The following is a 12587-nucleotide window of genomic DNA, read 5'->3' as shown; positions in this document are numbered from 1 at the left end:
AAGTATCAATTTCTGCCCAAAAATCCTGACAAAATTACATTTTCAGTGGCAACAAGAGGAATTATTGGCTCAATTTCTCACTTGATTAAAGAAAAATCTGATTTCAAGACCCAAAGTGTGACTAAACGGCTTGTTAGGATGGGCATTTTTTGCAGAGTATCTCCCTCTCCCTTCCTCTCCATCCAGTCAGTGCACTTGTGTGCATCCTACAGTCGTGTTGACAAGAGGAGGCTTACAACTGGCACACACAAGCCCCACTACAAGCTTAATAGCGTTTCAAGTGTTTTCTCCTGGACTCGTGTTGAATCTCCCGACTGAATAACAGACCGACGTCAAACATGGAGGAGCTGAAGGAGTGGAGATGGCAGCTGGTTTGACTGTACACGTGACCATCCTCAGATAACAGCTAAGAAAATCTGGCAAAATTAGCAACATCTACAAATGCTTGTCTGACTCAGGTCATCATTGCTTTTAGATAGCAATGAAGATGATGATGGCGCTGCTGTACAGTATTCTTCTTTTCAAGGGGGAAATTAAATGGCAAATTAGATGACCCTCGGGTCCACAATAACTCCATTCAGAGGCCAGTGAGTCATGATTGCAGATTCTTCTGTCTGGCAGTGAGTCAGGTAGATAGCCTGCCTGTCTTCAGGACATAGGAGAAGAGCTATAGTTAAGCTCTTTCTACGGCTTAGCACCGATAATCCAACCCACAATTCTCGTCTCGTTCTGAACCCGGAGAGAGGATGAAAGATTTAGACTTTCACCCCTGGTCTCCGAAGCCTTGCTCTTTCTCTCTCTTTTTTATTCCTCTCTTGCACCTATCTCGTCTTGGCTCTCCTCTCCATCTCTGTTTGTCTCTCGTTATCCTTCACCCCATGACTCAGAACAGAAAGAAGATCTTGTGATGATTATTTCACAAGCGTGCTGATATCATCTTTGTGGGTTTTCTTGCCTCTTCTCATCTAGGAAGAGGTTTACAAAGCACTGAACAGAGAGCTGTCTCGTCTCTCCAAAGAATTCTTACCTTGAAGCCTATTGAATTACTATTAGCAGCCTTTCAATGTGAAGCATTCAATACCAATGGAACAAAACAGTGCAGCATCGTCTGCATAGAATATAAAATCATGGTTTCCAATAGGTGTTTCATGGCTAATAACTGTACTGTCAAGAGGTTTTGATATTAGTCAAGACGTCTGGCTTAAGGGCAGTGGAATACGTGTAACAGTGAGATGGCAACTTTAAAAACTATTTTAATAACATTGTGAAGCAGGGATAAGTTTTATATATACATCAGATTGTCTCATCATTCCTTTGCTGAAAAGCAACAATGGTGTCTGGTTTGCTGTCACCCCCCCATGCTTTCTCAGAGATCAGTTTCCTCCATACATGTTTTTCAAATTGGTTTTACCAACAAGAATAGGCAAAAAAATGTCAGCATAGACCAGGAAGGGGTCAAAGTCATCACCAGGAGTCACTAGATCAAGCAAGCCATTATATCAGTTACTATACTAGATGTTTATCAGATAGTGCTGTCGCAAAACTTAAGGAAAAGATTACTTCGTCGTTAAATTCAATACCAATACCTTCAGTAACAGAGGTTTCCCGTGCCGACTTTAACCTCTCCCGAATTGATCATTTTGTTGATAGCACCGTAGGCTCGCTACGAACAACGCTCGACTCTGTAGCTCCTCTTAAAAAGAAGTTAAAAAAGCAAAGAAAGTTCGCTCCTTGGTATAACTGTCAAACCCGTAAGTTAAAACAAATATCGCGAAAATTTGAAAGGAATTGGCGATTAACCAAACTGGAAGAATCTCGTTTAATCTGGACAGACAGTCTCAAAACTTATAAGAGGGGCCTCCGCAATGCCAGAGCAAACTATTACTCAGCTCTAATAGAAGACAATAAGAACAACCCCAGGTTTCTTTTCAGCACTGTAGCCAGGCTGACTGAGAGTCAAAGCTCTATTGAGCCTTGTATTCCCTTAGCCCTTAGCAGTAATGATTTTATGAGCTTTTTTAATGACAAAATTCTAACTATTAGAGGCAAAATTCATGACCTCCTGCCCTCAGATAGTACCTATCTAACCTCAAACACAGCTGTAAAATCTAATATATATTTAGATTGCTTCTCCCAATTTCTCTTCAAGAATTGACTGCAGTGATTTCTTCATCCAAATCATCAACGTGTCTCTTAGACCCCATCCCAACTAGGCTACTTAAGGAGGTCTTTCCTTTAGTTAACACTCATATATTAGATATGATCAATATATCCTTATTAACAGGCTATGTACCACAGTCTTTTAAGATCGCTGTAATTAAACCTCTACTAAAAAAGCCCACCCTGGATCCAGAGGTGTTAGCCAACTATAGACCAATATCTAATTTTCCCTTTATGTCAGAGATCCTTGAGAAAGTAGTCGCAGACCAGCTGTGTGATTTTCTCCAGGATAATAATTTATTTGAGGAATTTCAGTCAGGATTTAGAGTGCATCATAGCACTGAGACAGCTCTAGTTAAAATTACAAATGACCTTCTGATTGCTTCAGACAAAGGACTCGTCTTTGTACTTGTTTTATTAGATCTTAGTGCGGCGTTGACACAATTGACCATCAAATTCTACTGCAGAGACTGGATCACTTAATTGGCTTAAAAGGTTCAGCACTAAGCTGGTTTAAATCTTATTTATCTGATCGTTTTCAATTTGTTGACGTTAGAATGAACCATCCTTACGCATTTCAAAGTTTGTTTTGGAGTTCCAAGAGTTCTGTGCTCGACCAATCCTGTTTACTCTGTATATGCTTCCTTTAGGTAACATCATTAGAAATCACTCTATAAATTTCCATTGTTATGGGATGATACTCAGTTGTATTTATCAATGAAGCCAGAAGAAAGCAATCAATTAACTAAACTCCATAATTGCCTTAAAGACATAAAAACTTGGATGAGCACCAATTTCCTGATGTTAAATTCAGACAAAACTGAAGTTATTGTTCTTGGCCCCAAACAACTCAGAGACTCTTTATCTGATGACATAGTTTCTCTAGATGGCATTGCTCTGGCCTCTGCCACTACCGTAAGAAACCTCGGAGTAATATTTGATCAAGATTTGTCTTTTAATTCTCATTTAAAACAAACCTCACGGACTGCATTTTTTCATCTGCGTAATATTGCGAAAATTAGGCCTATCCTGACCCGAAAAGATGCAGAAAAATTGGTCCACGCTTTGTTACCTCAAGGCTGGATTACTGTAACTCTCATTATCAGGTAGCTCTAGTAAGTCCTTAAAAACTCTCCAGCTAATTCAGAATGCAGCAGCACGTGTACTAACAGGAACTAAGAAACGCGATCATATCTCTCCTGTTTTAGCTTCTCTGCACTGGCTCCTGTAAAATCCAGAATTGAATTTAAAATCCTACTGTTAACTTATAAAGCTCTAAATGGTCAAGCTCCGTCATATCTTAGAGAGCTCATAGTGCCATATTATCCCACCAGAACACTGCGCTCTGAGAATGCAGGGTTACTCGTGGTCCCTAAAGTCTCCAAAAGTAGATCAGGAGCCAGAGCCTTTAGCTATCAGGCTCCTCTCCTGTGGAATCATCTTCCTGTTACGGTCCGGGAGGCAGACACCGTCTCCACATTTAAGACTAGACTTAAGACTTTCCTCTTTGATAAAGCTTATAGTTAGGGCTGGCTCAGGCTTGCCCTGTACCAGCCCTTAGTTAGGCTGACTTAGGCCTAGTCTGCCGGAGGACCCCTCTATAATACACCGGGCCCCGTCTCTCCTTCTCTCTCTCTCTCTCTCTCTCTCTCGTATCCTATTACTGCATCTAGCTAACCCGGCCATTCTGGATGTCACTAACTCGGCTTCTTCTCCGGAGCCTTTGTGCTCCACTGTCTCTCAGATTAACTCATACTGCAGCGGTGCCTGGACAGCGTGACGTGTGTGGTTGTGCTGCTGCCATGGTCCTGCCAGATGCCTCCTGCTGCTGCTGCCATCATTAGTCATTAGTCATACTTCTTCTGTTATTATACACATATGATTATTGTCACACATGTATACTGCCAGGTATTAATACATACTTTCAACATATTGTACCACAGTAACCAGAACTATAACTATAATATTATTACTTTCATTACTACTGTCATTACCTGCATCTCTCTCTCTCTGTCTCATTGTGTCATATGGATTACTGTTAATTTATTATGCTGATCTGTTCTGTACGACATCTATTGCACGTCTGTCCGTCCTGGAAGAGGGATCCAGGGCCTCCTCAGTTGCTCTTCCTGAGGTTTCTACCGTTTCTTTTTCCCCGTTAAAGGGGTTTTTTTGGGGAGTTTTTCCTTATCCGCTGTGAGGGTCTTAAGGACAGAGGGATGTCGTATGCTGTAAAGCCCTGTGAGGCAAATTGTGATTTGTGATATTGGGCTTTATAAATAAAATTGATTGATTGATTGATTGATATCTTAGAAAACATGCTCCTTGTTGTAACATATATATATATACAGTACAGGCCAAAAGTTTGGACACACCTTCTTATTCAATGCGTTTTCTTTATTTTCATGACTATTTACATTGTAGATTCTCACTGAAGGCATCAAAACTATGAATGAACACATGTGGAGTTATGTACTTAACAAAAAAGGTGAAATAACTGAAAACATGTTTTATATTCTAGTTTCTTCAAAATAGCCACCCTTTGCTCTGATTACTGCTTTGCACACTCTTGGCATTCTCTCCATGAGCTTCAAGAGGTAGTCACCTGAAATGGTTTTCCAACAGTCTTGAAGGAGTTCCCAGAGGTGTTTAGCACTTGTTGGCTCCTTTGCCTTCACTCTGCGGTCCAGCTCACCCCAAACCATCTCCATTGGGTTCAGGTCCGGTGACTGTGGAGGCCAGGTCATCTGCCGCAGCACTCCATCACTCTCCTTCTTGGTCAAATAGCCCTTACACAGCCTGAGGTGTGTTTGGGGTCATTGTCCTGTTGAAAAATAAATGATAGTCCAACTAAACGCAAACCGGATGGGATGGCATGTCGCTGCAGGATGCTGTGGTAGCCATGCTGGTTCAGTGTGCCTTCAATTTTGAATAAATCCCCAAAAGTGTCACCAGCAAAACACCCCCACACCATCACACCTCCTCCTCCATGCTTCACAGTGGGAACCAGGCATGTGGAATCCATCCGTTCACCTTTTCTGCGTCTCACAAAGACACGGCGGTTGGAACCAAAGATCTCAAATTTGGACTCATCAGACCAAAGCACAGATTTCCACTGGTCTAATGTCCATTCCTTGTGTTTCTTGGCCCAAACAAATCTCTTCTGCTTGTTGCCTCTCCTTAGCAGTGGTTTCCTAGCAGCTATTTGACCATGAAGGCCTGATTCGCGCAGTCTCCTCTTAACAGTTGTTCTAGAGATGGGTCTGCTGCTAGAACTCTGTGTGGCATTCATCTGGTCTCTGATCTGAGCTGCTGTTAACTTGCGATTTCTGAGGCTGGTGACTCGGATGAACTTATCCTCAGAAGCAGAGGTGACTCTTGGTCTTCCTTTCCTGGTCGGTCCTCATGTGTGCCAGTTTCGTTGTAGCGCTTGATGGTTTTTATGACTCCACTTGGGGACACATTTAAAGTTTTTGCAATTTTCCGGACTGACTGACCTTCATTTCTTAAAGTAATGATGGCCACTCGTTTTCTTTAGTTAGCTGATTGGTTCTTGCCATAATATGAATTTTAACAGTTGTCCAATAGGGCTGTCGGCTGTGTATTAACCTGACTTCTGCACAACACAACTGATGGTCCCAACCCCATTGATAAAGCAAGAAATTCCACTAATTAACCCTGATAAGGCACACCTGTGAAGTGGAAACCATTTCAGGTGACTACCTCTTGAAGCTCATGGAGAGAATGCCAAGAGTGTGCAAAGCAGTAATCAGAGCAAAGGGTGGCTATTTTGAAGAAACTAGAATATAAAACATGTTTTCAGTTATTTCACCTTTTTTTGTTAAGTACATAACTCCACATGTGTTCATTCATAGTTTTGATGCCTTCAGTGAGAATCTACAATGTAAATAGTCATGAAAATAAAGAAAACGCATTGAATAAGAAGGTGTGTCCAAACTTTTGGCCTGTACTGTATATATATATATGTTACAACAAGGAGCATGTTTTCTAAGATATCAATCAATCAATCAATCAATTTTATTTATAAAGCCCAATATCACAAATCACAATTTGCCTCACAGGGCTTTACAGCATACGACATCCCTCTGTCCTTAAGACCCTCACAGCGGATAAGGAAAAACTCCCCAAAAAAACCCCTTTAACGGGGAAAAAGAAACGGTAGAAACCTCAGGAAGAGCAACTGAGGAGGCCCTGGATCCCTCTTCCAGGACGGACAGACGTGCAATAGATGTCGTACAGAACAGATCAGCATAATAAATTAACAGTAATCCATATGACACAATGAGACAGAGAGAGAGAGAGAGAGAGAGAGAGAGAGAGAGAGAGAGAGAGAGATGCAGGTAATGACAGTAGCTTACAACAACATTAATGAAAGTAATAATATTATAGTTATAGTTCTGGTTACTGTGGTACAATATGTTGAAAGTATGTATTAATACCTGGCAGTATACATGTGTGACAATAATCATATGTGTATAATAACAGAAGAAGTATGACTAATGACTAATGATGGCAGCAGCAGCAGGAGGCATCTGGCAGGACCATGGCAGCAGCACAACCACACACGTCACGCTGTCCAGGCACCGCTGCAGTATGAGTTAATCTGAGAGACAGTGGAGCACAAAGGCTCCGGAGAAGAAGCCGAGTTAGTGACATCCAGAATGGCTGGGTTAGCTAGATGCAGTAATAGGATACGAGAGAGAGAGAGAGAGCGAGAGAGAGAGAGAGAAGGAGAGAAGGGGCCCGGTGTATTATAGAGGGGTCCTCTGGCAGACTAGGCCTAAGTCAGCCTAACTAAGGGCTGGTACAGGGCAAGCCTGAGCCAGCCCTAACTATAAGCTTTATCAAAGAGGAAAGTCTTAAGTCTAGTCTTAAATGTGGAGACGGTGTCTGCCTCCCGGACCGTAACAGGAAGATGATTCCACAGGAGAGGAGCCTGATAGCCAAAGGCTCTGGCTCCTGATCTACTTTTGGAGACTTTAGGGACCACGAGTAACCCTGCATTCTCAGAGCGCAGTGTTCTGGTGGGATAATATGGCACTATGAGCTCTCTAAGATATGACGGAGCTTGACCATTTAGAGCTTTATAAGTTAACAGTAGGATTTTAAATTCAATTCTGGATTTTACAGGGAGCCAGTGCAGAGAAGCTAAAACAGGAGAGATATGATCGCGTTTCTTAGTTCCTGTTAGTACACGTGCTGCTGCACGTGTACTAACAGGAACAGGAAGGGTGGCTATTTTGAAGAAACTAGAATATAAAACATGTTTTCAGTTATTTCACCTTTTTTTGTTAAGAACATAACTCCACATGTGTTCATTCATAGTTTTGATGCCTTCAGTGAGAATCTACAATGTAAATAGTCATGAAAATAAAGAAAACGCATTGAATGAGAAGGTGTGTCCAAACGTTTGGCCTGTACTGTATATATATATATATATATATATATATATATATATATACAACCACTTTTTTATCACATGACTGCTTTGGCCAATCACCAGAATACATGCTGGCACTGTACGTTTCTGCAAACCTAGACTATGTAACATTCATACATTATTATGTAGCAGATATGTTGAATGTCTATGTTTCTTTACATTTCAACAATATTGTGGTTAACGTGTGGCGTTTGTGTTGAGGAAAAGATCATGTATTGGTTCAAAATAACCAGTTTAAGTGGCACAATCATGGGTGAAAATGATGCTGATGTTTTCACTAAAAATAACACACACACACACACACAATCACCCATGAAAATGCCACCAATGACTCGCTAAAAGACAGTGAAAGTAGTGATGCTACCACGATGCTACGGAGAAATGTTGTTAAGTAGCGTCACAACAAGTAGCGATGCTACTGTCCAACACTGGTTACTGAGCAGTAAGATAACATGTATTTTTTTTTTTCAATATTTTTTGGGGCATTTTTTAGCCTTTATTTGATAGGACAGACAAGTGTGAAAGGGGGAGAGAGAGAGGGAGTGACATGCAGCAAAGGGCCACAGGCTGGAGTCAAACCTGGACTGCTTCGGCAACAGCCTTGTACATGGGGCGCCTGCTCTACCACTAAGCCACCGACGCCCCAGATAACATGTATTTTGGATTGATCACTGCAATAATATTGCAATGGTGTCTTGTAAAGCCAAGAGGGTTGGAAACATGTTTGTGGACATGACAAAGAAATAAAGAAATTAATGTATCAATTAATCTGGTTGCTGACAGCTAAGAACTCTCTTTGATATCTGACTAAAATGTATCCTCTGATGAAGGCCCTTAGATGTGGTTGAAAGCCCTCTAAAAAGCTAGTGAAAGGACATTGAGTTAAGATTGTTTTGTCAAATTTCGAAGGTCAAGCTCGACCCCTCACACTCATGCCTGTATGATACTGTAAACTCTACAGATTGACATGGCAAGCATTTGTTAGCAACCCTAATTAGCTTTGTCAATATTTCCTTTGGTTTTAAGGGGTGACTTCTGTATTTTTCAGCCTGGACCCCATTTCTCATGTTTTTGTGTCCAAGTTACTAATGGCAACAACTATTATTGAAACAGGCTGCAATGCAATCACTTGGGGCAAATGTGCATCATCAACCCACCAAAAGTGTTTGTTTTTGCCACTGACAGGCTCAGATTGTTTTTCTAAACAGCCTAGAAATTATCATTGCCAAACCCACCAAACTCTATTTAAATAGTAATAATTTAATCATCGTAAAACGATGGTTTGGTTGAAATAAAACATTATTTATGCAGCTAGATGTGAAAACATTCAGTGTCTATACATGCTAAAATTAATGTTTATTTAAATGGGAGTCTGGTGGGTTTGGTGATAGTGATTTTGGGGCTGTTTAGGGTCACACACAAAGGTCTATCTCCTTTCCAAAATGTTGTTAGACACTGTCTGTGTCAAAAACAAGCACTTTTAGTGGACATACATATGGGTGCACAATTGCCCCAAGTGATTACATTGCACCCTCTTTTGCATGTGCAGACTGCAGCCCTCTCGCTCAGTACTGGAGCAGTATCAAAATTTGTTGTTCCCATTAATCACTTAGACAAAAACATGTGGGAAAACAGGGTCCAGGTTGAAGAATACCAAAGTCACCCTTTAAGGCCACCACTAACATCACAGAGGAGTCAACTAAACTCCTAGTTCCTACTGCTTTGCTTGTGAAGCATCAACATTTTCTATCACCTTTTTTGTCTTCTGTACAATTAAAACCTTAAGTGATATTGCTCACGCTTCATGATTGCTAAAACATTACATTGACTATAATCAGGGCTGCTGGACAAGCTAATTACAGTGCAAGCACTGACATCGATTTCAAGAATTAAAAGCAGAGGCGGTAAAACAGACAGGTTTAAAGAAAATCAGACAACTGAAATGTATAAAACTCATTTAGTCCACGCAAGTACTTCCTCCCACTACCTACTATTCCTGATCCTTCTATATTCCTAACTCATTTGGCAGTTCGTGTTGCCCCTCAACTGGCATCTAAAGGCTTTGATGTAGTCGGCAGACGCCAGGCGAGCACCGTGGTAACCTGTGTTTGAGGAGTCTGTGAGCTGCCCTCTCTACATCCCCTCTCTCTTCCCCTATCCTTTTGTGTCTGTCCGTCTCTCTCTGCCAGTTAATGAGCCATGCAGGACTGCCATCATTCTGTGTAGTCATGTAGAGAGTCAGAGAGAGGAGAGAAAAGAGAAGGAGGGGGGGTGGAAGCTGGAAAGACAGAAAATGGGTGAGACAGTGAGAGAAGAGAGTGGGGACATGATGTTTTCCCTCACCTCCTCCCTAATCAGGCCCCGTCTCCCTACCAAACACCACACGGCAATTAGACCTGACAGTACTCCGACTCCCACAATCCCACCAGGACTACACATTCAAACACTCAAATCAACACAAGGGGGGGAAAAATGCCTGAAAACCGGCACAACTTCAAGAAAACACAGCTCCTGATAGCAGAGAAGCAATCACTGAGCTAAAAATCTCAAAACTATAAAGACAGGGAGAATAAAAAAAAGAAAACAATAAAATCTCGCCGTCCCATCGTGCATGGCCAGATGTTTTGCAGGAAAGTGGTCATGACTGTGTGGGGTGTATGCACGAGCTGCAATCCCCAGAGGATGCCTTTGGAATAGTAGGATGATAACAAATACAGTTGAGCTCGCTTGCATGAACAGTGAGCTAATTGGGATAATTAGTTTGTTACCTCGCTCGTTATTGCATTTTAATGTGGATTCCAAATGATCAGGAGGGGAGGAGTGGGATGCTGAATGTATGTTTTTTATGTCTGTGCCACTATGTCTATCCACATGGGCATGCATTTAGACAGTTATATCTTTAGCAATTAGCTGACATATTGGGACTCATAGTGGCATTGAGCAGGTACAGTAAGGTTACAGGAACATATTCGAACCACATGCAGTCACAAAATGCTCCCAGTATTAAATATCATTAATCTGCGGAGGTGTTGAATGCATTCCAATAGTTAGTTGCCAGTTAGTTTGGAAAATTTCCGTCTTCCGTGCCAATTTTTTCCCCATCCTGGTGAAATACATACTTCAATTTTCGTTTTCCTACATTTTTCCAGCGTGCCTTTTAACAACTTCCAGAGAAGGGACATAAACTTGTTGCATTCAGCCAGGGGGGTTATAATGTGTAGGCAGGGAAAACGATAGTGATGGTAATAGCAAGAGAGAGCATGCACTTCTGTCAAAATGCAACATGTATTGTGGTGAAATTTTAATTATGGCCAGCTGATGGTGAGATCCGTAACTCTTCTTCCTCTATGATAGATTAATGCCTTTATGGTTGATAAGCATCAGTGGGAAATGATGGTTTTGGAAAGTGTCCTCTTTAATAAAAAGGAAAATTTGATCTAAATCTAAGGATTCTTTTAATAGATTAAAAATACTGAATTGTAGATGTCCCGGAAATACCTCAATGTGAGATTGTCTGCACAATGCAATGTCTGCTGTCCATGTTTGAGTAGTCAAGAACAGAACTGTGAAAATTATGTCACAAACATAAACATCGATCCACATCATCATATCTAGGCTACATACTTAATTTGAATAGGTTGAAATTTTTAGACTGAGACGCAACAACTTCCAAAAAACTTGTTATATCATATAAATACAAATACATAAGTATAAATACATTTTTTCTTAAAGTATTTATGAATTTTGCAAATGTAAAATATTATTTCTCTGTTGTTAAAATGGCATTATGTCAGCCTTGACTTGGGACTTGATTTGGGGATTGTCAGCCTTGACTTGGAGCTTGAATTGGGAATTGTCAGCCTTAACTTGACCATTGTCAGCCTTGACTTGGGACTTGATTTGGGAATTGTCGGCTTTGACTTGGAGCTTGAATTTGGAATTGTAAGTCTTGACTTGGGACTTGTCAGTCTTAACTTGATCATTGTCAGCCTTGACCTGTGACTTAACTTGGGACTTGTCAGCCTTGACTTGGAACTTGACTTGACCCTGATCAGCCTTAACTTGGGACTTGAATTGGGAATTGTCAAAATTGACTGGGGACTTGAATTGACCTTTGTCAGCACTGACTTGTTATTTGATTTAGGAATTGTCAGCCTTGACTTGGGACTTGACTTGACCCTTGTCAGCCTTGACTTGGGACTTGACTTGACTCTTGTCAGTCTTGACTAACCCTTGTCAGCTTTGACTTGGGACCTGATTTGGGCATTGTCAGCCTTGACTTGGGACTTGACTTGACGCTTGTCACCTTTGACTTGGGACTTGTAAGTCTCGACTTGGGACTTGACCCGTGTCAGCCTTGACTTGGGACCTGAATTGGTACTTGTCAGCCTTGACTTGGCCTTGACCTGGGACTTGAATTGGATATTGTCATCCTTGACTTGGGACTTGAAATGCGAATTGTAAATCTTGACTTTGGGAATTGTCAGCCTTAACTTGAGACTTGAATTGGAAATTGTCAGCCTTGACTTGGGACTTGATATATGACTTGTCAGCCTTGACTTGGGACTTGTAAGTCCTGTCTTGGGACTTGACCTGACACATTAAAGCCTTGACTTGAGACTTGAATTGGGACTTGTCAGCCTTGACTTGGGACTTGAGTGCAACAACTTGAGACTTGTGACTTACAAAACAACAACTAGCAAAAAACTGCTTTGCCGAATTTTATACTTTTGTTAAATGTTCTTGTTATTTCGCTGTTTCATGTGTGTTCGTGGAGTCAATTTAAAATAACCTTTACTGAGCAGGTTACAATTATTAACAATTATTTATGTGTTTATGGCCAAAAGCAAAAAAGAAAGTGTTGCAGCTTCTTCTAAAATCAGTTTAGTTAAATGGACATAATGATATTGGTCTTCTACTGATGGCAGGCCTCTAAATTGAATTGATATCATATCACTGGAGAATT

At 41.1% G+C, this 12587-nt stretch overlaps 1 pseudogene; it reads left to right on the top strand.

Moving 5' to 3' along the window:
- Positions 1–338: 338 nt before the first annotated feature.
- On the top strand, positions 339–3904 carry LOC125884638 (uncharacterized; annotated as a pseudogene).
- The last annotated feature ends 8683 nt before the right edge of the window (positions 3905–12587 follow it).

Source organism: Epinephelus fuscoguttatus, linkage group LG24, assembly GCF_011397635.1.
Source record: "Epinephelus fuscoguttatus linkage group LG24, E.fuscoguttatus.final_Chr_v1".
NCBI classification, from domain to species: domain Eukaryota; kingdom Metazoa; phylum Chordata; class Actinopteri; order Perciformes; family Serranidae; genus Epinephelus; species Epinephelus fuscoguttatus.
This window is presented reverse-complemented; position numbering and strand designations above follow the sequence as displayed.